Raw genomic sequence first — 6002 nt, forward strand, 5'->3', positions numbered from 1 at the left:
AGAGAGAGAAAGAGAGAGAGAAAGAGAGAAAGAAAGAAAGAGAGAGAGAGAGAAAGAAAGAAAAAAGAAAGAAAAAAGAAAGAAAGGAAGGAAGGAAGAAGGAAAGAAAGAAAAAGAAAGAAAGAGAGAGAAAGAGAAAGAAAGAAAGAAAAAGAAAGAAAGAAAAAGAAAGGAAGGAAGGAAGGAAGAAGGAAATAAAGAGAAAGAAAGAAAGAAAGAGAGAGAGAAAGAAAGAAAAAAAAAAAGAAAGAAAGAGAAAGATCGATAAGGCCCTCAGAGGGCCGAGCGGGCCATGCCCAGGGGCTGCCTCCAGCACTGACGGCGGCGGGGCAGCAAAGCCTTTCCGTGCCTTCCCTTCCCGGCCTTCCTCCGCCACCCTGCGGGCTCTCGGGCTAGTGATCCACAGCAGGCTCCGCTGGGGACCGGCCTCGATGGGAAAAAAAGATGACGGAGAAGGGCTGTCCCGCCTTCCTCTGGGACCTTCCCAACACTAATGCTTCTCTTGATGATCCTGTCCCGTGCCAGGAACTGCAGCAGGACTCAATCCAGAGCAGCAGAAAGAAGCAATTATGTGCTTCCTCAGGCAGAACAGCAAGGCTGAATTCATAGGATATCCTCTTGGAGAACATGGCAGCAGTTATGGCTGTCAGGAAACTGGGGAAGAGGGGTAAATAGAGGTGACGTGCTGATAAATACAGGTGACTCACTTCCTAACAGTCTGCTTGTGGCCTGGCTTTGAACAGTGCTTGATATTGGTCAGTTTGAGGCCAACAAAACTAAAACTTACATATTTTTAAAACTGTTCTTAGACAACATAGATGAAATAAAGCACAAGTTGTAATTCTACTAAACGGAAACAATCACAGCAGTTTCACCGCTGGCCACATGTGGCAGAATTTGGATAACACATACACTGACATTCACTTTAGAGCAGATGCACTTCTCACCACTGCAATATATAGTCAATTTGCAAGCCAAATTGCTCATTAGAAGGTATGCTTTCTAAACATACCTTTTAAAATTCCAGCTAAGCGATAAGATGAAAATGTAAATAAAAATACAACATCGGACTCAATAAATAAACTATTTATTATAGCTTTATATTTAGAAACAAAATATTGACATTTCAAAAATTAAAGAGATTGGATTGCCCTTTATAGTTGAATTTCACTTTTCATATTTAATTTGCTTTGTTAACAGTTTAGAATCTAAAAAAGTATACCCTTCATTTCACCTTTTGCACCTAATAAGATATCAGCTGTATAGTCTTGGGGTTCTTTACATTCGATGATGTGAAATGAAAATTAAGAGAAACTTACTGGATTTTTGCAGAATGCCACTGTAAAAATTACCAGAGTTTTTGCAAAAATGAAAAAAATGTGGTACACCCTGTCCAGTTTAAGTTTAAGAACTTGCATCCTTGTAAAGTCAAATTGATTTCAATAGAGCTCTGGGTGAGAGCAAGAATCTACACTAGCAAATCCAATTATAGGATTATAGTCCAAATATCAGAAGATAAGATTTCCATTGGAAGCTACATAAAGAACTGTAATTCAGTGGGGAAGTAGATGCTTTGCAAAATGTCTTACCACATTTCCGAAAATCTATGACCTATGAGCTTCATATTTGTAATAAATTCAGTTTACAATTCCCATTCTGTTAACCCTAGGAATAATGAACCAAAAATGAATATATTCTTTAAAATTCTTAGGAGGGAAATAGTAGTGGAGAATTTTACATACTAGTTCTAATTTCTCTCCATGGAATTTATGTTGGATATTTTTAACGAATCCATCGTGTGAGCACAGAGTGATAATGCACAACCAGTACCTCCCTTTCAATTTTGAAACCTACTTCCCACACAGTTGTGGGTTTTTTCCCAATAAAAGTATTTAGTTTGGAACATGAATTTTTATTCTGTTGATAAAACAATAATACAAACAATTACACCGATAAGAAGGTTGCTCAGACCAATATACCATTCTTTTTCCCTTTTACACAAGTGTATAAATGGCAGGTCATACTTCCTTCCATCAGTGCTGGTAGTTTTGGTGTACCAAAAAATTACTTTTGGTTCTTTCTTACTTTCCATTAGTAATGATGTATTGGATTTACATGATTAGGTTTTGGTGGAGGAGGGGGCAACAAGTGATGGCTTCTGTGAAAGCTGCCAGAAGCTTGCCCTATGTCTAATGGAGCCAATGCCAGCCAGCTCCAAGACTGAGCCATCAGCAACGGCAGTAAGGCCTCAGGGCTAACACAGTTAAGAGGGGAAAAAAGTTATGGTGCAGGACCAATTTCAGCAAGTGGAGAGAGAAGTGAGAATATGTGAGAGCAACAGCTCTGCAGACACCAAGGTCAGTGCAGAAGGAGGAGTAGGAGGCGCTCCAAGTGCCAGAGCAGAGGTTCCCCTGCAGCCCATGGAGGTCCATGCTGTACCAGCTATCGACCTGCAGCCTATGAAGGACCCCACATTTGAACGGGTGGATGCCCAAAGGAGGCTGTGACCCTGTGGAAAGCCCACACCGGAGCAGGCTCCTGGCAGGGACCTGTGGACGCATGGAGAGAAGAGCCCATGCTGGAGCAGGTTTGCTGGCAGGATTAGTGACCCCATGGGGAACTCACACTGGAGCAATCTGTTCCTGAAGGACTGCATCCCATGGGAAGAGACCCATGCTAGAACAGTTCATGAAGAACTGTAGCCTGTGGGAAGGACTCGTGTTGGAGAAGTTCATGGAGGACAGGAATGACAGAGAGGCTTTGGTGGACACTCAGTGTCCAGCCAAGGTGTGCCCACCACAACTGTAAAGCAATGTGTTTATCTACCTATATACATGCACTGTGTTCTACAAATCTCTCCTAACATTGCACAGTGACATGTTCATAGTTCAGGATCCTTTTTGAGTGCCATTGTTCAAAAGCTTCACAGGTTTAAATTACCTCATGTTATGTCTGCCAGTAGAGGGAGCCAATTTTATTCCATAAACATAAGGGAAAACCAGATGTTTTTTAACAGGAACACTCCTGGTCGTTTTACATTTTTCAAGTCAGAAATTAATAAAACCCAATAGTCTTTCAGTGACATCTGTATAGCATGATTTCGAAGGTCTCTGTGATCCATATAGCCCTATAAAGTAACCTGAATTTGCAGAAGAGAGTAGGAATGAATTTGAAAGCCAGATTCCTCATACATTTCTTACCCTTTTTTCAATAATTCATTTCTTCATTTATTCAATAATTTTATACAGCAATAAACAGCTGTGCTAATCACTTTTGATAGACAGCACACACAAAACAAGAACTCCAATTAAAGCAGCTTACTTTGTCACATTCAAAGTTATTATGATTGTAGCAGATCTGCTTTTAGATCCAGAAAGATGATGAAAAATCACTTGTTCTTAATTTTTTATGCCAGTTTTAGATTTTGATCAGCAAAGATCAGCAGAATGCCTTAGGTTAGGATCAAATGTGCCTCCTTTCATACCACCTGATTGAAAAAAAGACCTTTTTGAACTGCCCATTTATAATATAACTGAGTTAATCAAAATATTTTTCATGCAAAAGCAAGTAAGAATACTTAATAGCAGCTTGCATTATATTATATATATTTTAAAAAAACCCAAATATTTCTTAAATTTGCAATGTAAAAGTTAAGGAAAATTTTAGTCGCTATTTTGATGAATCACTAGTTTTAAATGTTCTTTTGTAAGTCTGGATTTTGAGGAAAGGATCTTAAAAATGCGACAGAAAAAGTAAAAACATAACTCACTAAAATGAGATGTGTTGAGGAAAAAAAAAAAAGAAAAAAGGAAATTCCTGTGTTAGTTTACTAGTACACCTCTATACCCAGTACCGGTATAGGGGCTGTTACAAACAGCAGAGTTTCAGCATTATCATCAATAAGCTTCCTGACATACAGGATTGAATGCAGTTTTGGCTTTTCCTGAAATAGTATGTCCACTAATACTACAAGAGTGGCAAATTTTAGTTAAAAAACATGCAGAGACCTAATTAATTCTTTGCAATCCCAAGTACAGCTAGACCCCCTAGTCTGCTGAGGCTGCATTCCTGAATAATGCAGCAGTAAGCAATTCAATCAACAATAAAGCAATTTTTCTTGTAACAACTATTCTGAAAGAGAAAGCAAAAATACTTACACACTAATATTGGTGTTGGGTGGTTGGTCTCGTAGATGAGGCAGCTGAGATCTTTCAGAATGGAAATCTGTTCAGAAAAGTTAGCTGCTAGAAAGTCAGCACCTTGTCTGGTTGAAGTACTGGTGATGCCATGGCTCCCACGGGAAGCTCCAGGATCCAAATAAAAAATTAAGGTAAAATCCTTAACTTGTGTGGGATACTGCCAAATGTCTCAAAGAAAAAATAGTAAATGAACAATATCTAAACCTTTTTTATACAAGATGGTTATTAATTTGTTTTCCTTCATAAATAAACATTAGTGATTTAAAGCTAAAGGAAATCCACAGGGAAAAAAAAAAGTTAATTTAAACTTATTAGTTTACATTTACTTATTAGTAATAAATAATCATATCACTAACACATACTAAAACAAAATATTTTTACCTTTGCATTTATTCTTTCTACTTCATCAGGTTCATGTTCATCCATGGTAAGATCTGCATAAACGTAAAACCAAAATTCATTCCTTGGGTGTTCAGACCTCAAGAACCATTTAATAAATACTCTGCAAGGAGCAATACTGTGAAGTTACCCATATCCAGTTCCTGAACTAGTATAAAACTTCTTTCCAGGAAGAATGTACCTTTCAGCGCTTTCAGTTGTGGACTGAAGCACACATATAAGCCTCCTATTTCTATAAGAGCTGACAAATCCACATCTAAAATAGCCACGGAAGGTTTTGAATACAGAACTCACACATAGTCTGTCCCATCAGAAACAGCACACTTATAACTCTGCTGGTTTTGGCTAGGGTAGAGTTAATTTTCTTCCCCAAGGCTACTATGGGGCTGTGTTTTGGATTTATGCTGAACACAGAGTTGGTAATGTACAGATGTCTTTTGTTTTTGCTGAGCAGTGCTTACACAGAGCCAAGGCCTTTTCTGCTTTTTGTACTGCCACACTGGTGAGGAGACTGAGGGTGCAGAGGATGTCAGGAGAAAACACAGCTGGGATAGGTGACCCCAGCTGACCAAAGGGATATTCCACACCATAGGACATCATGGTCAGTACATCAGTGGGGGAAAGAAGAGGGGTATTGGGAGTGATGGCGTTTGTCTTCTTAAGTATTCGTTACACGCGATGCGGCCCTGCTCTCCTGGGGATGGCTGCCTACCCATGGGAAGCAGTGAATTAATTCCTTGTTTTGCTTTGCCTCTGTGTGTGTCTTTTGCTTTGCCTAATAAACTGTCTTTAACTCTTTAACTGTTTTTTGGGGGGTGGTTTGTTTGTTTGGGGTCGGTTTGGGGGGGGGGGTTTGTTTGGTTTGGTTTTTTGCAATGTGTGGAAGTTCACATGGTGAAGCTTCATTGGGTAACCTCAGTGCTGTTCTTTGAATGTTGGTACTTAGAGATGTTGGGTGAGGAACCAAAGGGCAGGTGACAGCAGAGAAAGAAACAACCACAGACGACAGAAAACTGACCTCTGCAGACCAGCTGAAGGGTTCGCTGTTATGAAGCTAGTTGGTATTTTTGAGGAGGAGGATAGGAATAATTTATCGAAAATAAACAGACCTGGAATTAAATTCTACAGCGTAACGCACAGAGCACTGATCGAGGGATTAATGGGGACGACATCCGGACCTCAGCAGCTTGATGCGGCCGAGAAGGTGGATGCGGACAAGCCTGGCCTGGAAGCAGCAGTAACGCAAAGCAGAAGGCGGGCAAGAGGGATTCTGGAGCGTCTTCCAAGGAATTTGCAGAAATAGCGAGGAGGTATCACAATCTTGCCGCAGACGCACTGGGCTCAGTGCAGCTACGGTGGCCCGAGCGAAAGAAGGCTCAGCTCTAGGCACTCTGCCGCAGTGCC

This window comes from Manacus candei, unplaced genomic scaffold (genome assembly GCF_025592945.1).
Source record: "Manacus candei isolate 608988 ecotype Guabito, Panama unplaced genomic scaffold, ASM2559294v1 h1tg000028l, whole genome shotgun sequence".
Classification (NCBI taxonomy): Eukaryota; Metazoa; Chordata; class Aves; order Passeriformes; family Pipridae; genus Manacus; species Manacus candei.